We start from the raw sequence: 24,360 nt of genomic DNA, 5'->3' as shown, positions 1-24,360 counted from the left end.
TTGGTAACAATAGATCAGCCTAATCGTATAATTTGTAAAGGAATAGATTTTTTTTTCGAGTATTTAGAGAACCAGTTAATCCGACGCATAGAAAATATTTCCCCAACAAACTATTTCAGTGTATGCGGCAGTTACAAACATGCAAATATTTCTTTCAACACTATACGACAATGGTTCATTCCATGCAAACTGCTGGGAGTTCACAAAATCGTGCAAGGTTATCCGAGAAATTACTTATCACCGATTTCTCTTTCATGGAAAAGCATTGAATTATGGACCTCGATCTACGGAACATAGATAACGCACGTAGCTGTGAAGATACTGAATCAGAGGTCAGAGATAGAAAGAGATTGAGTAGATGGACCTCTCCGTTGCAGATGTCGGGTTGTGGCTCGGAAAGAGGATTTGGGGGCTGATATCGAGGTCACATAACGTGACCTTGACACAGGATCCGGACTTCCCCCTTTCCTCTCCGAGTGGGAGAATTATGATGGGTTTCCCGACACTGGCCGCAAGAATTCCAATAAGCCGTGCTAACACCAGACATGCATCATATCTGAGGTTCCGGAGGTGGTTCTGCTACGAAGAGAATTTCCCCTGATAGGTGGAGAAATGGGGGACATTCCTCCTCTTCCACGAATCGCTGCTAGGAGCCTAAGCGATTGTTAGGAAAGAAGTAAAAGTCGACCCGGGGCTCTGGTCGATAAAATCGAGAACGTTCGATAACTACGTGTGAATAAAACATTAAAATGCTGAAAAGGCAAATTTATTGCATAAAAAAATATACACAAAAGCGTAACATTCCCACCCTATAACAGGATCTTAATCAGACGAAGATTCTAAAAAAATTTACAATAATATTGTGAGAATTTTTTGTGAATCTTCGTCTGAAGAAGACCTTGTTAGAGGGTAGAAACGTTACGTTTTTAGTGTATATTTTTATACAATAAATTTTACCTTGGCCAGCATTTTAACGATTTATTAACATAGAAACAAGGGTTATTATGTGTGAAGAAATTTAAGGACACATTAGAATATTTTCATGATAAATATTGCTACACTGTGTAAATGTGGAATGTTGTGACAACTATTTGCATTATGGCACTTATTTGCTTTTAAATTTCAGCAAGAAATATGAGCAATAACGATTTAGGATAATTCCTCGTAACAAAGTGAAGAAAAATGTGATAATAATTACTTTTCTACAAGTAACAAATATACACATAATTAACGCAAATTCTGCAAAAACCTGTAACTAATGTGCGAAGAGTGGTTCTCGTTTTTTATTCTTGTAATATTTTGTCGAAAGTATTCTAAAAAACAGGAGAATTAACCTCTATTGCACGTGGTGCATGAAGCCTATTCTGGATGTAGCTTCCACAACTACACACACTCCTTCTTGCAATCATCCCATACGGGTAATGCAAGCACTTTGTTTCATGTGTATAGATTAAATTGATATGGAGTTTATGTTTAATCTGCTGCCGTTTTTAATTTGACACATACACATGGTTAGTGTAAGATGATGACATGTGTTTTCGATGCATGAATCATACATATTCCTATAAAACTTATTAAACAAAATGATGATTTATTGCATTTGGTACACACATTTCCGGCCCTGCATATCTTCCGTAAAATCATTGGCCGTTGTTTCAAGCAATTTATTTCTCACGTAGATCTTCACTTTCTTTGTGTTTACTTCTTGATTAATTTCATCCGGTTTATCACTTCCTGTGCATTTGAAATCAGTTACTTCATTTTCTCTCTACTTTGCAAGTTCAATGAGATCTGTATATTTGCTCTTAGATGCTTCTCTCTCTTTATTTCCTTTAATATCAACCAAAACGTTTGAGTTATACAATTTAGAAATTTTTGACCTTATTGTCTTTCCCCAGTTCTGTCTCTGTGCTGAATGTTTAACTTTTACTTTCTGTCAGCTCTTACCTGATAGCATTGCACCTATTTCTTATTTACATTATGTTCGGGGTGAAAGGGGTGACACCTTTTCAATATACCTAAACAGCAACCTCACTTCCATGCACTACACTCTGGATGCATTTAGTATACTAACAAGGCTCTGACGCGTGGACCTGTAGCTATTACAATCCTCTGTAGGGTAGGAGATGCGTTGTCTTTTACCTTTGATCCATTTCATCCTCATTTTCGCGATTAGCCAGAATTTGCAGAAATAGAAGTAAAATAAATCAAATCAATCAATAAAATGATATTCCTACCCAAGCTTTTCGTCTTGTTCCAAATAAACCCACATATGTTCACTTTCTTGTAAGTATTGTTATATTAATAATAATATTTTTATACTAACGGTCTACTAGGTTCTGCTGAACACTGATTTATTTTAATGGTTGCAATAAATCTGTTCTTCTTCCATATATCTCCCCATCCTGTATCAATCGTAACGATATGCAATTATTTATTTACTCAAACAACTCATTGTTGCCAAATCTCAGCTTGTATTCCAAGGCTGTTAGGGAAAAAGCACCCAAGTCAAAAAATGCAATTTTACATCAGACAGTTACTTATTTTCATCCTTTTAATGGCAACAATTTCATAAATCACATGCATAGTGGATCACCACTGTTTAGAATCGTTACAAATTTCCAATATAGAATTGCACTTGTAATACTTGTGACTTAGATGATAGCAACAGAAAATCGCAGTTTGTGACTTATGTGCATTAAACTCGTAAATCAAACTTTTATATCTCCCTTATTTGTGAACATCATTCTCTCAGCAATAAATAAGTTGTTTGTTTTGTGTTCATATAGCTGAAAAGTTTCCTCTCTTTCTACGCACTCATTAATGTTATCGTGTACATTCTCTCGTCTGGTTGAAATTTTTATTTCCAACAATAGTTTAGGATCGCGGTGAAAATGAAATAAAGAAGTTTATTTATTTCGGGGGTGGGAAAAACAGAAAGTAAAATTGTAATAGGTCTCTGTGTACATAAAGTGAATTTAGGGCGAGAAACTCATGACACAAATGGAATTTTCTTACATAAAATGAGATCCGTGGAAATTTACAGAGGATATTAAAGAGACAGATATTCTGGAAATAATGAGTGGGTTCATATTAGTGAAGCCCAAGCATGGTAGAATTTCAACTGTTATAATTTCATTGTTAATATTTTTTATTAGCAATAAATAACATTGAATTTTGAAACATTAAATTTTCTCTCTATGCAGTTTGGATGAAAATACACCCTATACTACCTGCTTTCAAGTAGCTTTCTAATTGTTCTAGATCACGGTGCTAGGTGAACACTGAGTGCCATCTCAGGACCTCTTTCTCCAAAACCTGCAGTTTACCCATTCAGTAATCAAGAACTGAACCGCTTTCCTTCAGTAATAAAAATAAAATTTTGTTATGCGCCATTCACAGATACGTTTGCTTCTTTTGTCTATGCGGAATATTGACACTATTTCTGACTTCTGAACATTGGTATTTGCCTCTCTACGTAGGCAGTGACACTGTGGAAAGACTTTTATTGTTACGTCCGCGTTCTATTTTAACGTCACGAACCCGGCTACTGCCAGTGCTGAATACACGTGAATAATTTGATGGACGTTTTGTCTTTTGTTACACAATCGATTCCAGTTGTACGTATAGAGAGAACTGTACAAACTGTACTAATTCCCACGGAACTGCAAATATTTGTCTAATCAGAAATGTGTTCAATTTTCCATTTAACTTTTCAGTATTCAGTAGAATACTACTTCACCAAAACACCGATTTATTCGTGATTCAGGGCTTCCCAACTCAGGAACTATGGCAATTCCAATGAAAGCAATACCATTTCAGAAACTAGTCTAAAGCATTTGGATATTTCGGTGAAATGTCTTCCCAGGACGTCCTACTAGTTGCCTCGGGGAGAATGATTTGGCGTTTGGAATAGTTGACATTACACCGCTATCTTCACCTAAAAAACAAAAGATCAGCAATATACTGAAAATATATTACGGGAAAGAAGAAACTCTCCGTAAAGCACATTACTCTTTCTACAAATGGATATATGTGCGTAGTATTTCAGGGTAAGGTGCAGCAACAATATGAACCTGTCAAAACCCGATCCTTACATCTTCCCCGTCCTGAGTTGGGAACATTCCACGTGAAAATGTCGGTTCCTGGAATGGTTGGGGCATCACCACCAAAGCAATTGTCTTTATTTAAAAGCATTATATGCAGTCCCTGTGGAAGCATATGTCGTGTGGGACAGAATATATATAACTTGACAAGTTTAAAAACAAGACGCTGCAAATAGCTGTTGCGCATCTCACACCACATTTCCCCACTCCATTCTCTGCAGAGACGTTGGTTCGCAGTGTTGCAACCTGGAGGGAGCGGAATGGTCTGAGGATTTTCAACGAAATTTGTATTCGCTGTTTCTTGGGGTGTTTTCTACCTGTCGGAGTACGGAAATTCAGCTCACCTTTCGCCAACGACTCTTTTCCTTCTTTTAAAACTTAGCCTCCCCGATGGCGCAGTGGTTGCGTTGTCGCCTTGTAATCAAGGGATCCTTGTAATCACCGATTCCCGGTGGAGGCACACAGTGGTTCGGATCCAACTTTAAACTGTAGGTCCAGTCCCGATTAGCCTTACTGTGCATAAAGTGGACTTAAAACATCAAATCAATCCAATCCAATTCTTTTAAAACTTGAGAAACCATTCATTTAAATACTCCCGTGGCGGCGCTTGTGGGCTCGACAAAATTATGCTTAAGTTTGTAACGCCCCCTCGTGTTTGACTACCTGTACACACGCCCTCACGGCACAACGTTGCAGTTGCGGTAAAAATCAGAAACGGGCTTGACTGCAACGTACCGGGTTCGACGTTGTGACGGGGAACATTATTCAGTTTTACCCATGATGGTAGCTCTTTTCTAGCCGGAGATATGAGGTTCTTATACACTCAGGGTTCGGGTATATATATATATCGTGTCATTCTATAGAATGAAGGGATCTGAACCAGTTAACTGATGGGGTGATGTAAACTACTCATCATTCATCCTCTTGATGAGACCACTCGTCATTGACATGACGAGTTATTGCTTGGCATGCGAAAGGTACAAATTACACAAAAGGAATTAAACTACTGAAAAGACAATGGCAACTCGTTGGATTTTGTGAACCGTTGAACCTGTATCATGGCTGGGTGTAGGATAATTACCTGTCTAACTGAAGTCTCTGAGCTGAATAAAATAGCGAAGTCCTCTGTAAGCTTCTAACTTGTTGACCAAAGCGTGCTTCCACTATCGACCTCCTGCCTTGCTGACCTCCTCTCTCTACCAACTCAATTCCCAAAGTCCACTCACTTCCCAGCTTGTCTCACCTCTATATTCCCTGGCCATCGAGCTCTTCCTCGATGCCGAATCGCCGAATCGTGTTTATTATAATTGCTACCATGCAAACCGCTGACACCATAACCAGAAGTGTTACCTGTTCCTGAATGCTCAGGAGGTTTGCATGGCACAACACAATGCATTGTAAACATGCCTAAGAGGCTTGAGACAGCTGAGAAAAACAAGTGAATGCCCTGGTCAACATGAAGCGTTCAGAGAGACTTAATAAAATAAACATACAATCTTAGGGATTGATACGTTCGCGCCGCGTAGGAAAATTTTCTCCTTTGAAAATTTAAAAGTCAAATCGCAAAGCTTGACATGACTCAGGTTCGCCAATTCCATATATTTTCTTAAAAAACCAAATATACAAAAGAAATCCACCAAAACATAACTTTCCCTTGTTTGCCGTAGCCTGAAGGAAAAAAAAATTTTATTCCCTAAACTTTATAATGAATAATACCCTTAATACTAACAAATTCGTATGTTTATACGATGTAAAAAACAATAATATATACTATTATAGGACTAGAAATCACAAAAGTTCGTGTCGTTAAGCGAAAAAACTCTTAATGTATCACATGTGCGTGTACGTAATGTGTATTATGTATAATTGCTCATCAACCTGCTCCTAGTCAAGAGTCTGTGATGCCTCGCCACGCGGTAACGACTCTGTGTGTTCCGTGAGGCAAGCGACTGGCTGGAGCGTCTTTGCAAGATAAAACGAAATTCACAATGTTTATTTATATTGCCACTTGATATAGACTCTTCAAATAAATAGAAAAACCTTAAAAAGGTGCACAAGTAAGTACACGTAAGTAAGCATGTAAAACATTGTCACATCTCACTGTTTTGTCCGTGTGAAAACCTGATCATATCAAAGTGCGTATGTTTTACGAACTACGTAGCCACTGCACTCCTAAGATCGTTGAATATATGAACTTGCATGGCTGTGTTCCACATTCCAATGTATTATTATACAATATTCAAATGCATATAGTGAGTTACACTGAAAACTGTCGCTGGTAAAACTTAATTATAGCGTTCAATTTTCTTTTCTACGTTTAAACTGTACACTGTATACACATCTATGGCGTGGTGAATACCTTTGTATGACTGCACACAAAATTAATAATCTTCCAAGTGACAAAACTATGTGCTTGAGTTTAAATATCAAATAAATGTTCTGCGAACAAATGTGTCGCTTTCAATATTCCATGTTGGTGAGAAGAAGAAAAAAAAATATATCACACTAATAACTGCATGCAATAAACATATGCATAAAATATTGGCACTAAAGCATGCTTTCTAAAATGTTCGAAAGTGCTGTAATTATGTTTTTTATTGCTTACATGTCCGTTTATTATTCAAAAGTGCAAAATTTCATCTTAAAAAAAATTATGCACTAATTGCACTGGTCAATTGACACCACTGGTGCTTGTCGCTTCCTTGTAGTATGATGTAAACTTGCATGCATATAAAACTAGTTCTTATGCATGACACAAAACTGAAAATGTTTATAAGGGCTATGGAAAAATACTGTTTCCCATAATGCATGGTAAATGACCAAATAGATACACATGATAGGAACTCACATGTGTATATGTAGAAACACCGTAGCACAATTCTGTAATTATTGTTTGTGACCAGAACTGCTGTTTGTAGAATGTATGTTTTCTCTGCTTCCTCTTCTTTCTGGATTGCTTGTCGTCTTGACTTCATTGGGGCAATGTAAAAATGTAGTAAATTACCCGTAGAACTTGGGAGATGGGGAAAAGTTGTTGTTTGAACTGCAAACAGTGTTGAAGGAAATAGTATCTAGCTCCATCACTAGGTGTTGTTGATAATATGTAGTCCGCTATACTGGGAAATGTATGGTTGACTACATCCTTCCTGTAAAAGGTAGTCTCCGTGCAGTAATGAGTAGAAATGTCTGCATGTCTCCCTCAAATTGGTGGTGACGAGTCTCTTCTTGAAATAATACTTAAAATGTCTGCATGTCTCCCTCGTAGAATGATACTCAGTCTTTCTGCCTGGTACTAGTAGACTGCCTGCGGATGTCCGTCATGAAAAATGCCCATGGATGGTGTAGGCATTGCTTGTCCATGGCGCTCCGTATAGACAGGTTAGGTTAAAAGGAAAAATTATGACAAAGAAAGGAAATTGCAATAGGATGGGTATATATAATTCAAGTATGCATGTACACAAAACCAACTAATTTCCACTGCCTTTTCTTTTAAAATTAAATTAAATTGTCTCATCAAAATAAAATATGATTAAAATAAATTGATAAAATAATTGCCATAACTCTTTGAAAATAAATAAGGAAAAATTTAAATAAAATATCCAACCGTAATTAAAATATTAATGTCCATGATTAATGTGTTGCCTTAACCTATTAATTATTACTGTGCTGCTCTGAATTAATCTGTTTCGCAAGCTGATGATGCTTATAAAAGTAATATCCTAAGGTTGCGGTTAATAACACATTCCAAATAACAAAAACTAATATAGACATGGGCAAAGGGTTTAAAATTAATTCCTGAAATGAAATGTTCTTACTAATTGATTGATTAAGTTGCTTTAAAGCAAGTTCAAGCGAAGTCCATTGTGGAATAGTGAAATCAGATAAATTCTTGGGGATATTAAGTAATAACTCAATTTCCTGCATTTTGACTTGTTCGAAAGCTAAAATTCTTGTGTGTAAAATTTGTTGATCCACAATAATTTGCGAAAAATCCTGATAATTAAAAAATAGAGATTCCCCTTCGTTAAGCTGAATTGATCTGTGCGTGTCCTAATAAACTGGAATAATTTATTGTCAGTAATAGATTTCACTTCAAAATTACAAAATGTAAAATTAATAAACAAAAGTAAGTGTTGCAAGCATGTTCTAAAGTCTGTTGAAAATTATAAAATTTATTATGGTGTAAACCCTAAAAATAAATATATAAAATTTGTGTTGCGCAAAGCAAGCTGTTAGTATCTAAAAGGTTGCTTTGACAAGCCTCTAATGGCCTCCTAATAAACGATAGGCCGGTGCAATTTACCGTGGTTCAATATAATGCAATATAAGACAAAATTTCAGTAAATGCTACTTCTGAGTTTCGTTGAAACTCCAGGTGGTAACAAATAAAGCATCAGGGAATTAAAAAAGGTGATATTCAAATTTGAAACACAATAAAAATAATGAAAAAACTTTCTCAATTTCAAATTTTCTTTAAACAAAAGAAATTTAACAACTCAAAACTTCTTGAGTCCGCCGTATACCTCAAATCACTTGGTCATGTAAACAGACCCGCCGCGGAAAGGTATACTTGACCCATATAACAATGGTGTGTCAATCCCTTAGGTATGTTTAAACAAAATAAATAGAGAATAGTTGTGCAATATATTAAAATTTAAATAGAAATTACTAGTTATTACCTACTGTACTAACATTAACACGAAGTTAATCAGTAAGAAGTAATGAATTTATTGCTGCATTGTCGAATAAGTTGCAAATTGGGTAAATAAGCTAATTTTCCTAATAATAAATATTAATAATAATAATTTCTCAAATTATAACATTTGTGGTAAACCACACTGTTTAAATTTGGAAAGGCTAACGATGCCATGGCGACTTTTGCTGCACATGCCTGTGCCAATCACCGAGGCTTAGCCTGGCATGTTGCTAATAATCTTGATTACTCTAAGTGCATAAAGTGCTAAAATTGCCCTTTTGTAGAAATTTCCCTGATTTTATCAAAATTTCGTTTATTTTTATCCTGATTTAAACCAAATGTACGTCGATTTCCCAAAAAAAAATGTACTTACTATAAATATCTCTATAAAAAACGGGAAAATTTTGCGAGAAAAACGCAAAAAAATTCGTCGTGTTGTTCCTTTGTAAAATTATTGGTCGTGATTAGTCTGAAGTGCATAAATGCGACGTTTTACGGAAAAAATTTATCTATATAGAACAAAATATCCCTAACATTGTTTACATGAACTTCTAATGTGAAAATCAAATTCTAATGGCTATATGCGTAACTAAACTGATCCCCTAAAATTTTAATGGACGACCGCCACTAATGCGAAAAAATATGCAAAGCCTATGGTAAGTGTTTTCTGACTTCCAGCGTGTTCAAAGTACTCGGGAGAGCGCTTGAGTGCAGAAAAGGAATTCGCTGATACCAGACATTCTAAATTGTGCAAGGTTGCATTTTCGTGGTCACTTGGATGGACTGAACAAATTTCTCTACAGCGACAACGAGAGCTCTGGCAAGTTCGCTGCCGTGATCGGCGACTTCGGGGAAGTTCGGGTGCCGTCGGAGAGGTGGAGGGGAAAAGGTCGCTGCTTCGAGCAGCGGGCATAGGAACGGAGAAAGAAAATGCAAGGCGATGGTTCGCTGATACATTGAATGACGCGTAACTGTTCACAAAATTTTAACTTACTACGAACAAAGTCTAGTAAGCGCTGCGGGAGTTCGAAATAAAGTCAAGGACTTTGAAAATGACGTAATAAATTGGATGGAAAGAAAAAAAACTTCGTTGCGCCTGCGAGAGTGTGTTACTTGAACACTTCCGTGCTCGTAATAACAACAGTTGGGAAGCTGTTAGCCAACTAAATGACTAATAAACCTTGCATAAGGTACAATAAAACGTAAAAAATGAATTATACTTAAAATTTGAATCGTAATTAATATAAAATTCTAGGTGAACATGAGGTCGTAGAAAATATGATCTGTAAACGATACAACAGGTTCGGGAACCTGAAAATTTGGCTTACTTTCTGCTCTTAAAGTAACACTTAAAACTTTCTCGACTTTTACTGGTGATTGCTTCGCAAATAACTCTTTAACTTTTACAACTGGCTGAACACAGTGTGAAATAGGCAATTCACTTTCCATTTTGCAACTGTTTTGATCAAAATTAGGACCCTTGCTTACGGCAAATTTCTGAACTCTATCTTTAACGGATAAAACATTCTTCGGCAAATCTATACTGTCGTCTTTAGTGACTAAACTATTTCTGGATACATCTTGAACTTCTTCTTGTACCCTAGGTTGAATAATAATGGACTGAAAAAGGGGTGGGGGAATTGGCGGGTGACTCGTTTTTAATGGTACCACTTCAACAATCGGTGCAACATCGTCGTAAATCTGGTCACTGGGCGGTGAATCATTAAGTTTGCTTAACGGTAATTCGTTGGTACACTCATGGTCATAAGTAATAGATTTCTTGCGTTGACATTGAAAATAACAGATTATGAAAATTATAAAAATACTAATAATAAATGTTGTTAATAATAAAATTGTAATTATATTATAAAGATAGTCAAAGGACTTGTTCAACAGATAAATAAAATTAGAAGCTTTTACGTATGGAAGAAATCCGTTTAAAATAACTAAAATCGCAATGATTTTCATGTTGCTTAGGCAATCAAAACAAACAGTTCTTCAGAGCTAATACGTACTTTAAGCCTGCCTAGTCTAAGTAGTAGATATTTTAACTCAACTTTTAATTATTTCTGACTCTAGGCTCAAATTATCTGCGTGATTTATTTATTTAATATAATTTATTTATTCTCTAAATTTATTAGCACTGTTTAACTTATGTTATTTTAAATTTTACTGCAAACTTATCTTATTTTAATTTCAGGTGTTAACGTTATGTTTAAATACTTAAAATTAATTGAACCGTACTAAGGTACAAGGTAAGGAAAAATTGAGTCTGATTTACTCCTGACTACCTGAAATAAAATGATAATTATTATTTATGCGATCTTTAAATGCATTAAAATACTAACATCACTAAAACTTGAAGAATCTTTAATTCTCTCTACTCATTCTAAAATATGCTTAGCATATTATTGTGGCAAAGTTAAAAACTAAAACCGTTGTGGTTTAATCATTATCATTCTGCGATGGCAGAATGGATTTCCAGGATTATCGGTAGCTATCCAATATCCGAAGGAAAATACTTGTTAGTGGAGCGCAATAAAATCTTGACGTCGACGTCTACATATTCATATAGTATAAATATTCTCATAACTGGCGCTTAAAATTAACTTTGCTAATATAAATCATATACCTTCTTCTGAAGAGTAACTATAAAATTCTAGTGATGTATTCGCTGAGCTAGTATTATTACATACTGCAAAAACTTTTGTGCCTAAAGCACATTATTAAATAATAAGTCTGCTTTTAATCTTTAATATTATTAGTGCTATTCTATGATAAATTATTATTATTATTATGTCATGCAAGTGAAATTAAAATGTTAAACCTGTTACTTATATAAATTTTCAATTTTAGTGACCATTATCCGTGCGTGAGTCCGCGTTGTCTTCTTGACGATCTTCATCTTCACCTGCCAAATTCTCTTCGCCTTCACCGTCATCTGGCGCATAATGTTTTTTGAGTCTCTGGACGGCAATAGAGTCCACTACTGTCTTTCCGCGCTTGTTTTGGAATTCCACCAGGTATGTATTCGGATTCTCTTCTCGAATAACTGTGGCTGGGCCTTTATAAATACCTGAAAAGCACCGTGCGGTTCCAATTTTCTGGGTGCTGTCAAAAATTAATACTTGATCGCCTGATTGAAACTTGATCTGTTTCCTCTTCTGATCATAATATTTCTTCACTTCAACATGACGTTTTGCTAAGTTATCCGTAGCATTGGTTCTTGCTTTCTCCAATACTCGGAACCGTACATCATTCTCTACATTTTCACAGCTTGGTGTGTGTAATGCAAGCTCCCAGGGCAAAGTGGGTTGGAATCCATGTACTAAAAAGAATGGGCTATACCGCGAATTCTGATTCCTGGTAGTATTGTAACTAAATACACTTGGCTGTAAATATTGGACCCAATCTGTATGTTTTGAATTAACATAACACTTCATTATACTCTGTAAGACCCCGTGGTTACGTTCCGAAAGACCTATAGAGTTATGAAGACCGACTGGTGAAAACTTGATGGTGATTCCCAATTTAGTGCCAAGTTCCTGGAAAAGCTTAGATTTAAATGCAGATCCGCGATCCGTGTAAATATCCTGTGGGACTCCGTAGCGTAACAATATCTCTTCATACACAAATTCTGCTGCTGTACTGGCCGTGCTATCCGCAACTGGTTTGGCTATTAAATAGCGCGTCCCAAAATCTGTGGCAGCGATTATGTATCGATGACGAAGATTGGATGAAGGAGGATATGGACCTGAAAAGTCCAGGCAAATCCGCTGAAATGGCTTCTGTGCGGGAAAAGTGCACAATTCTCCTGCTGGTAGACCTGGACGGCGTTTATTCTGCTGGCATGTTATACATTCCCTAATTTTCCTCTGTATAAATAACTTCATATTTGGAAAATAAATTCTTGGTAAGGCCACATTGTAACACTTGGTAAATCCAAGATGAGAACCTCCTATGGGTGAAGCATGGAGTGTCTCAATGACAGAATCACGTAATGTCATGGGAATGCATAATAATTTCTTGGTAGTAGCTCCTAATTTCTGTTGTCTATATAATAATCCATCTTCCAACACATGATGATAGACCTGCCTCTGGATGTATAGAGGTAATGTTCCATCGTCCCTGTCTGGGTCCTCCAAAACTTTAATAATTGGGCCAAAAAATGAATCCTGCCTCTGATGTTCCGCGACATCTGTGGTTGCATCAAATAAAGTAAGTGTCCTGGGTTCGGGAATGTCCTCTTCAGTGTTGCCATCCTCTACGTTTTCTCCACATTCTCTGCTGAGGGGATCGGCGATATTCTCCGTAGTTTTAACATGGATCGGTGTAAATGAAAAATCCTCCAAAAGGTTGCTCCATCGAAGAAGCTTTGAGCTCAAATTACGAGATGTCCTAATGTACGTAATTGCTTTGTTGTCCGTGTATAATTCAAAATGGCGGCCAACAAGATAAAATCTAAATGATTTGAAAGCATATAAAATTGCTGTTAATTCTTGCTCAATAACACTCAATCTTTTTTCAGTGTCGGTCAACGTTCTACTGCAGTACGCACATGGCAAGTACTCTCCTTCTGCATTGGGCTGCATTAATACGCCACTGACCGCATGAGATGAAGCATCGGTGAAAACCTTGGTGTTCTTCGCTGGATCGTACGGTAATAAAACAGGTGCAGTAATTAGAGCTTCCTTTAATTTCTCAAATGCTGATTGTTGTTCAGGACCCCATGTAAATTTCTTGCCCTTACGAATTAAACCCTGTAATGGTGATGCAATATCAGAAAAATTCTTGACATATTTCCTCACGTAGCTGCACAGACCTAAAAACATTTTAACCTTCTTCGTGGTGGTGGGAACCTTATAATTCTTAATGGATGACAGTATTCTATCACTTATACGATAGCCATATTTGCCCACATTGTGGCCCAAGGCAATTGTCTCATAATATCCAAATGAACATTTAGGTACAGCCAATTTCAATCCGGCAGATCGTAAACATTGAAACATTTTCTCTAAATTGACCAACATATCCTTAAATGTATTGGCAAAAACAAACATGTCATCGATATAAAAGGCAAAATTATTGTCGTTCATCCCCGCTGTAGCGAGCTGAACACATCGGGTCATTGCCGCAGGAGAAGTCACATGTCCCATAGGTGTAAAGTTCATCGCAAATTGTCCCCTGGCTGGTATAGTAAAGGCAGTGTACTTTTTCGATTGTTCTTCTAATGGTATTTGAAAAAATCCTTGTTTCAAGTCAGCACTACAGTAGTAGCTCTTACCGGCCATATTGTGCAATATCTCTGAGATGTTTCCTATAGAAACTGCATCGAAAACCGACCTAGCATTAAGTAATCGGAAATCCTGCACCATGCGATAAGCTCCTGATTTCTTCTTGACAAGAAAAACTGGTGAATTGTAGGGTGATGTCGTAGGACTGATGACCCCTGCTTCTAGCAAGTTGTCAATTTGCTGGTTAATTTCCTTACGCAGGTGAACTGGTATAGGGTAGGCTGAGACGTGAAATTCCGAATCGTCCTTTAACTTTATACGATGCGTATAATTAGTGGCACAACCAATGTCTTGCTCAGACCAAGAAAATACATCTACATACTTCTCTAATAATTGTCTAAGTTGCAATTTCTGATCGGGTTCTAATGCTGGATTTATGTCAAATTTAGTAATATCGTGCACTGGTTTTGTCACGGTGCCAGTCTCCTTGGTCACCATAACGTTAGGTCCTTCGTCGTCTGCAATATGACGTGAAGCTGGTACTGGATTTTGCCATGCCTCTGCGGTACCTAAGCGTGCCCCTTTCCTAATTTTAATTTTGTACGAATTTGGATTAGTAATCCAAATTAAAAATGACTCTGGATTTACAATGGCTCGAGGCACCATTAAGCCTGTGTCCATTTGAAACTGTAAATCTGGTTCCAAATAAGTTAAGTTTTGATTACTAGAATTTGTCAATTTGACAGGAATGCACAAATGAGATCTAGGTTTGATTCTAATTTGTCTGGAAGTTACAAATTCCGGCACATACAAATCCCTGATCAGACTAGCAACTTTTATGGAAACGTCAAAGGTTTTTCTGTGTTCCGTCCTTAACTGGTTTCGCGGAGGAGTACCAAATCTCCTCAATGTGAGTCGATTTTGATCAAAATCCAAATTTGCCTTATGAGCTCTTAAGAAATCGTTTCCCAGGATTGTCCCATGTTCAAAATTTGGAATCATCCGAAAAGGATGGGTACAATTGCGGCCGTTTATTGCAAAAGTTAATAGGACAATCTCTTTAATTTCAATTTGTTCTTTTGCTACTCCCCTTATGGCCGTATGAATTTTAAATCGTTTGGCGGTTGAAGGAATGCCTCGATCACTGGTGACTGATACTTGGCTTCCAGAATCCACGAGAAACCTCTGACATTGTCCCCCTAATACTGCGTTAATATAAATTAATTCCTCATAGGGGAAAGTAGAGACTGATATCTGTTTGCCAACGAAATCTGCGCATACGTCTCTTCTATGGGCAGTCATTGTTCGTTTAAAGCCTCCGTGTTCTGAAAACAAGTGGCTGCTGTATGATTAGGGTAATTACAAATTGAGCAGCGTGGTCTCCCCCGTTGCTCTTCCCTGTTTTCCTGGTCTCGTCCTGCTGAAGACGAGGAACCCCGCGAGTTCTGTCCGCGGAAGTTTCCACGTCCTCGCCATTGTTGGGTATTGCCGTATCGCCTATTGCGATCTGTGTTGTTGCCATTATTATTACGTCCATTCCTGTACCCCCTATTGAATTGTCGTCTATTATTATTACCCCGATAGGAGCCTCTATAATTATTACTTGACTGATAATTATCCTTATAATAAGGTTCTCTAAATTGTTTTGGAGTAGATGAGTCGGTGCCAGGGTTCTGTTTTTGATCCTCCATGCTATCCAATCTCAAAGTGAGACTGGCTAATCTCGCTTCCAGACCAGTTTCCTGAGCCTGGGCTTGAGCTTTGGTATTGTGAGGATTGTTAAATAATTTTAGTTGCTCAACCTCCTTTTGCAATGCTTTGAATTTTGCCTCAATGTCTGAAGTGGGTCGCGCTTGCGCTGACTCAGCAGTAGCCAGATTGTTACTCTGCAGTAAAATCTGCTGCTGTTGCGAAAGTGCTGATGGATTATGCAAAGGAGAGAATAAACTCTCTCTTTGATCTTCGTACCTCAATTCCTTCAGCTTGCGCTGTCTCATCAAAAATTGGAGTTTCTCAAAGGATTTTAAATCTTTAAGCAACCCATGCACGGACTCATACTCTTTATGGTGGATATCTTTCATGTAATCCACCTGTAAACCCAATATGATCTGTTTGATCTGTTGTTGAATACTCATTTTAGGGTCTGCCTTGAGTAGAAGTAATTGTTTGTCCCGAACATAATTCGTAACTGGCTCAGTTTCTTTGTGTAATCTATATCGAATTTGCTCCTCGATCTGGAGTTGATCCAAGGACCCTGTAAATTCGTCTTTAAATTTCTTCTGTATCTCCTCGTAAGTAACTTCCTGATTTTCTGTACCATCTTTCCAGGTCTGGTACCATCGTAATGCTGGCCCGGCCAGAAGGGCTGGAAATAATTCCTGTTTACGGGCATTATTCCATCCATTTAATATGGCAAGGCTATCCACTTTATCTAAAAATTTTGAAACGTCCTCCCCGGCTATCCCCTGAAATGGGATACCCTCTAAAATAGTTGGGGGAACAAACTGCGACTGAGCCATTGTTGCGAATTGTGTTTGGTCTAAATCTCTAAAATCCTGATCTTGTTGCTCTAATTGTGGTTCACATTTCTGTTTTTCCAATAATTCTCGCTGAAGGCGTCTAGTTAAGATTGGGCTACCTTTAAACTTGGGGGTGGAACTTGCAGCTGGGCCGCTGACATCTAAACTAAAACTTGTAGTCCCTCGTGCTATATCTAATAATTGATCTAAAGTTTCGTCGAGTTCATCCGCAAGGTGAAAGCTCGATATCTATCATGGCACAAGTAAATTCTTCTCCCCCCATAAATGCAAAAGCTTTAAGCCCTATGTATTTTCAAAATTAATTTTGGCAAGACTCTACCAAAAAACTAAACAAATAAACAAAATTTTAGGGTGGGTTTGAATTTAAAACCATGTAACAAAATTTGGGGTGGGGTTGAATTTAAACTGGTTAAAATTTAACTGCAACTCTTTTCATTTTCTGAAAGAAAAAAATGAAAAGACCCGCAACTCTACCACGTGTCAAAATTAGGGGTGGGGTTTAAATCCTAAACTGGTTAACAAACTCTTTTCTCATCGCATTTCCGAAAAAATGCATGAGAAGCCCTAGCAAATCCACCACGTGTCATTCTATAGAATGAAGGGATCTGAACCAGTTAACTGATGGGGTGATGTAAACTACTCATCATTCATCCTCTTGATGAGACCACTCGTCATTGACATGACGAGTTATTGCTTGGCATGCGAAAGGTACAAATTACACAAAAGGAATTAAACTACTGAAAAGACAATGGCAACTCGTTGGATTTTGTGAACCGTTGAACCTGTATCATGGCTGGGTGTAGGATAATTACCTGTCTAACTGAAGTCTCTGAGCTGAATAAAATAGCGAAGTCCTCTGTAAGCTTCTAACTTGTTGACCAAAGCGTGCTTCCACTATCGACCTCCTGCCTTGCTGACCTCCTCTCTCTACCAACTCAATTCCCAAAGTCCACTCACTTCCCAGCTTGTCTCACCTCTATATTCCCTGGCCATCGAGCTCTTCCTCGATGCCGAATCGCCGAATCGTGTTTATTATAATTGCTACCATGCAAACCGCTGACACCATAACCAGAAGTGTTACCTGTTCCTGAATGCTCAGGAGGTTTGCATGGCACAACACAATGCATTGTAAACATGCCTAAGAGGCTTGAGACAGCTGAGAAAAACAAGTGAATGCCCTGGTCAACATGAAGCGTTCAGAGAGACTTAATAAAATAAACATACAATCTTAGGGATTGATACGATATAATGAAAGTTAGCGTCGACGTAAACAGTTTATTACACTGGGATGAAATTAGATATCCGCACAAAGTCACAATATCTCCTGATAAGATTTCACTGCACTTTGTCGTTCTTGAAGTTCCAGGTTCGAATTTCCTCTGCAGAAGTCTTGGAGAGGGAGGACAGGGACCATTCAATTTTTCTCCAGTGGGGAATAAAGGACCTTATTTTTCTTGTATGGCATTGGGTCGCCTCTGTGCTGACTTGGGGACAATAGGGCATTAATTAAACGACTCAAGGAACATTTAAATCTGCTTTCCTAGTAAAGAGTAATATCAACAAAGCAACGGAAATTTACTGTAAGCTTACAAAGAATAATGCTTAGTTAAACTTTATTTACTTTAATTAATTACTTGAATAATGCTAACCTGAAGGCAGTAATAAATCACTGCTCGTTTTTCCCTTAATGAAAAATTAACTAACGATGAACATCACCCTTCGTATTATCTACCTGGTAGGCCAAGAAATATTGCTATCGCTCGTATAATCTACCACAGTAGGCCAAAAGATGACGTCATTTCTGCATCGAATGTTGTGAAATGTATAATCTACTAGTAGGCCAAAGAATACGGATACCCTTCGTATAATCTACTAGTAGGCCGTCTCCCAACAGTAAATATGTCCACGAGCTAAACCGTAACCTAATACAATGCGTATAATCTACCTGTAGGCCGCACAAGGAGTACGTTTCTGTTCTACAGGCAGGCCACACTGTAGGAGGTTGAGCTTGAAACAATGCGTATATTCTACCCGGTAGGCCGAGAAATATTGCTACCTCTCGTATAATCTACCAGAGTAGGCCACACTGTAAGAAGCCCTCTTGTATCCCTAAGCACCCGTGTGCTTGCAATGCTGGGCTATTTGCGGGAGCAGAGCTCGACCATGAGTCGTTGAAGAGTCAACACAGAACTCCTGGCCGGGGCAGCGTCGCTGCTTATATACAATTCTGAGCGCCGCGCCAGCGCCTCTAGTGGATTCTCGTGAACTACGAGAGCGCTGCTTAACATGAACTGCCATCTATACAGGTTACCAATGAACTATTAGAAACAACAACGCTCCCTAGTGAGATATGGTAGAACTACGTTCTCTACCAAGCATAGCAGTGAAACCCTATGCAGAAGCGATAACACAATAGATAAGATTATACAATGCTATTCAAGAATGACAATAAAAGGAACAAATGCGTAACTTGTGGCGATCTCGCAGGATCATTGCAAGTTTATGTAACTCCTTCTGATTTCGCAAATATGTTGCAACATCGTAAACAATTTATCTGGCCTGTCCTCTAAAGGGCTTTCCAGAGCAGATTGTGGATTTCTTTGGACCCGGCATGATTTGATTTTTGCATTTCAAAAATATGCAGCCAAGAGTAAAGAGCAAGAACATTTCAATGCTTTTAAAAAAGAACACAGGCAAGCGTGTTATCAGATTGCCTTCTCGTAGTGATTGTTGTACGATAAACAAAAGAACCCCCACACCACTCGGCTTTAGAAAAAAACAGGCCACTTCTCGATGTCACATTCAGAAAATGAAGTCATTCGCCCAGAAGTTTCTCTTCGTTATAAACCTTAATGCGCGTGCGTAATACTACAGTTTACGACCCGCGCACCGCACGCATTTTCAAAGGCCGGATTAAATAAAATGAACCACTGATAAACTGATATGAGCCAGCACCGTCAATCTACACTGTAAAAATTGTTTGTAATATTTGTTTTAGCTTAATTTTGCTGAGATGACACCACTCGCACTCTCAAAGCCAGACTAGTACGTAGAAGAGTGGTGGGGAGGATGACGTAATAGGAAGTGCTCCGCAGCGATCCGCGCATATCGGGACTTAACTTGTCAGGATATATGTTAAATATTTCTTCAGGGCTCTTGGGGGAGAAACTAGAAGTTCCAGGACTGAAATTTTTCAAGGGGATTTAAACCTTATGCAGCAACACAGAGAATTTACAGTTCGGAAAAGTAATTTTAGGAGTAATTATAAAGGAAATTTCAGTATCAACCAGGATCAACGCTGGAAAGAGGACAGCCAGAAGTGATAGTCGAATGGTCGCACATTTAGACAAGGGAGATTTTAAAAAAATTGGCTATCGTTTGTTTTGACACCTGCTGCCATTGTTATGATCATTACTATTACTATTATTATTATTATTATTATTATTAACATTTATAGTAACATGCCGGCCTCTGTGGCAGCACAAATTGCTACAACGCCAGGGGTTCCGGGTTCGAATCCAAACCTGGTTATGGGTGGCCTTTGTAAGTGCCCCTTCATCAATTTCATCATATCATAGCTCATCCTCATCTTCACGATTAACAAAAAGTGCCATAAAAGCGAAGTAAAATGAAACAAATCAATCAAGTTTCATTATCATAGTGCTTCAATTCCACTGTGCATGCTCTGTATTAATAAGACTTGTAATGTTTAAAATATAGACTATTCAGCTTGCAGTCAGTTTAAAATACAGTATTGAGAATAGAGTTATGATGTAAAAAGTTATTTAAACACTAGAAACTCCTTCCTTCTACATTCTTCCATGATACCAGCAAGTAAGAGATCTTGCCTGCAATGTTCTTTTTACTATTATCGCAATATTAAGGAACATCAATAGCAGATGGTTTCTTGTCACTTTTGCCCCTTCAACATCTCATTTTGTGCGGCCCACTTGGACTTGCCACTAGACTACAGCCTAGGAGAGCCTGGTGGCAAATTCCCCTACTTTTAGGTAACTTTAGATTTTCGTTATAAGATTTTCAGAATGTTAAAATTTTGTGAATATAAAGTAACTAATAACTCGAGTTACTTACTTGTTCCGTTGCAGTGCTTTTGAAAAAAAATCCTAACATGCAATAAATAAACATATATAGCAAAATATGCATGCAGTTGCTGCAGTGGTGCCATAACTTGTAACATATATATTTCACTTTATGTTACTAGGCACATTGTGCAATTACTGTGGACGAGATGAAAATAAGAGAGAACTTTGCTCTGTAGTATTATTCTACAACATGCAATTACACAAAATATCTCTCAATAAGAACAGTTTAGGCGAGGAAGGAATTGCTACGCCCCCCCCCCCCCCCCTGCTGGTTTGGGGGAATGGATCTTTTCTTTGGAGCGAATGGCAAGGCAGTTTTTATCGCCACGGTTCCCGTAACAACCCCTTGTAATTACACGAAGCATAAGAGCGCCGTATCAGATAGGGTGAACTTCTTCCAGTGGCAGGCGAGGTCGAATAACACCAGCTGTGAAATTCTCGCAATAACTCCCAATGGATATAACCCGAATGCAGCTGGGGAACCTAATTAAGTAGATTTCAGACAGCGTGTTGATGCGGGGAAAGCATAAATCGATTTTGCGTGTAGATGGAAGATATACATGTATGTTCGTATTGGCATTGCAGATTCCGTGGATGTTGTTTTCCTTCAACGCCTGCGACTTGGCAGAACAATGGCAACGAAACGACCGTTGTATAATGAATGGTAATCACAAATTCAGACTTGATATTTTCAGTGACGCCGGCCGGCGCTGTTTCGCTTTGTTTATGATTCTTCTTTTATGGGGCCGTTTAATCCCGGAGACAGTGAATGATTGTCAGATTGAGATTGCTTAATTTTGGTTACGGAAGAAATTTGAATGGAAATTCAAATGCACAGATTTCCGTAACAATGGGAGCATTTTCGCAATGTTGTAAATCTAAAGCACATATTGTCAAGACATTTCCTATTAGTCAACTACAAACAGAAACCAACAATTTAATGCAAGAAAATTGTGGCATATGAATATCAAATTTGAGAAGGCAATGTTTCATTAAATAGGTATGCAGAAGCGGCCCTAGGGAGAGGCAACTTGGGCATTCGCCCGAGGCCCCACGCTTCAGGGGGCGCCGAGCCAAATAAAAACCATTGTCGGAAGTTATAGTATTCTTATGCTTCCAATTAAGCAACAAATGATTTTTCATAGGTTCATAGATTGTTTTGGCATACTTAATAGTATACAAAGTTCTACAGTTTAATGTATAATAAAATTAAGAACTAAAACCTTAGATCTAAAGTTTAGAAATTTATAGCCATTTAGAGATTATTTGAAAGTCCCTTATTATTAGGCACAATCATGCAATTAAGATTATGACGATTGTTTGGTGATGATTTAAATGCAACAATTGCATTTGAATAAACCCTACAATTTCGAGAAATATTCTTCCCAAAATAAAAGCAATCCAGCACACTCGGTATGGTTTATCGCCAGTGTAATTCTGCAATCGCTGACCGAAGTCTGCTTACTCTTTCTTTCTCTTAGCAACGTTTTTCTGTCACATTTGGCTAATCGCGACAATGAGGATGAGTACAAAAATGAAGAATTTGAGGAAGATATAAAGAACACCCACGCTCATTCCGCGAATCGAACCACGGCCATTGGCTTAGTATTCCGTTGTGCTAACCATTCCACCATGTAGGTCGGCGCTCTTTCAAAGTAACATACGATGATGGCAGGTCTGCGTCAAGTAATGAATAGTACATAAAATACTAGTATAATACTGTACTTCCGCATAATTTAAACCTTTCCTATAGATGTGCCTATCTAATCACATTTATAGTTCTTGTCCAGTCTTACGGCGGGCGCCCAACATGGTGGCAATCGAAGTGGGGAACGGGGAAGCCACCAACGCAGCAGCCTGTAGAACGAGATGAACGTAGTAGTTCCTCTCTTCGACATTGTAACTCTCGGAGCCACCGCTGTTGTCTGGTTGATTCTGCCGAGTGTTACCCGCTCCACACTCCATTGCCAACATGTAGGCCGCCCATCATAAGACTAGTCAAGAGCTATAGTAAAGATAACATATCCTACGTTAGTACTCTTCAAATCAACGTAACAAAGACCGTGCAGCAGGATTTTCTCGTGCGTTTATCAGGCACTTGTATTCCTATTCATAAAAAGGGAGCTTCTGCTGTAAATTAATTTGTTCGGGAAGAAAATGTACACAGGAGTTTTCAAGCATCAGAACCATGAGTCGCTCAAGGGAAATATCTTGCACGGAGCATTAATCAAGTCAAACTGGATCTCGATTGACTTCATTGTCCTGAACACTGCGAATTGTGATTTACTCTCCGTGAAAGCGGAATTTCCATGGAAACGTTCATCGGGTCGTACCGCACGATTGTATCAATAAATCTGGAATTTCGCTCACTGACAGAATTTCAGAAAATCCATTCACAAAGTACATCACAAAAGACAATTCGCTATTGAATTGAAAATAAATATTTTTTAAATATGTTAGGACATTTGAATTAAAAACAAATCCTGCTCTAACTTTTATGCGAAGCACAAGTTTCAATAAATATAGTAATAGGAATTATTTTTCTAGTGAATGCAGACGATTATGAAAATATCAAAACCATTAGAAGGATCTGAGAACTGAAGCACAAACGTTCTTGTTTAGGTACTAAAAGGACTGAATCAGTACCCAAAATCATTTTTACTCATTTTTACTAAGAAATAATTCTGTGAGGAAACTAAATTCTGTATGATGAAATCACCAATTGGTGGAATTAAATACGAAACAAAACATTCTTAACTAAATTAGCGTTAGTGTTAGAGTTTTTATATATTTTAAATGAGACTTCAAAAAACGTAATATTAATATGTTTAGGTGTAACCACGAAGCGCATATGCGAAAACACATATCCACACACACTACTCTCTCGACTTACTTCACCCTCCCTTCTATCTCTTCTTTTCTCTCTCTCTCTCTCTCTCTCTCTCTCTCTCTTTCTCTCTTTGAATGATTGACTTTCAGTTTTAAGTTCACTTTATGAACACAAAGCTAGTCGAGACTGTACCAACACATTTGAGTGGGTGTTTCACCACAATTAACCTCCACCGGGTATCGAACTCGGTACCCCTTGATTACAAGGCGACGATGGGAGGCACCTCTCTCTCTCTCTCTCTCTCTCTCTCTCTTCTTCTCTGTAAATGTGTAATGCCCGGTATGTTTGCCATTGTTGTAGAACAATTTACAAACATTGCTAATACTTTTGGAGATTTTTTTTTGTTTTCAATGCACTAACGTCGAGCGTGTTTTCAGCGAGAAATTTGAAATTCTGCATGCTTCTAAATTAAATTTTATATTTCCCGAACTAAGACCGTTAGAGGTACAAATTATACCTCGTTTTGTTCAGGATACTTTGGGATATAATCCTGATGAAAAGTAAATAAATTTTCCCTAATTAGTTAGAAGTAGAAGAAGAAAAATGGAATGCAACTATTTTTAAACACGAAATTTGTAATTCATCCGACCCCCATGGAAGCTACGTCAGAACGTGAATTTCCAAAAGGTACCCGCATAATGCATGGTATGTTTGCCATTCATGTTAAAAAAATTACGCACTTGTTGCTAATATTTTCGGAGGAAAAATATCTCAATGCCACAGCTGGCAGCTGGTCACACGCCACAAGCTGGGGAGCACACATTCTGAACGAAAGTTCAAACTCGAATAAT

The sequence above is a fragment of the Lepisma saccharinum genome, chromosome 27, assembly GCF_977018435.1.
Source record: "Lepisma saccharinum chromosome 27, izLepSacc3.1, whole genome shotgun sequence".
Lineage (NCBI taxonomy): Eukaryota > Metazoa > Arthropoda > Insecta > Zygentoma > Lepismatidae > Lepisma > Lepisma saccharinum.
This window is presented reverse-complemented; position numbering follows the sequence as displayed.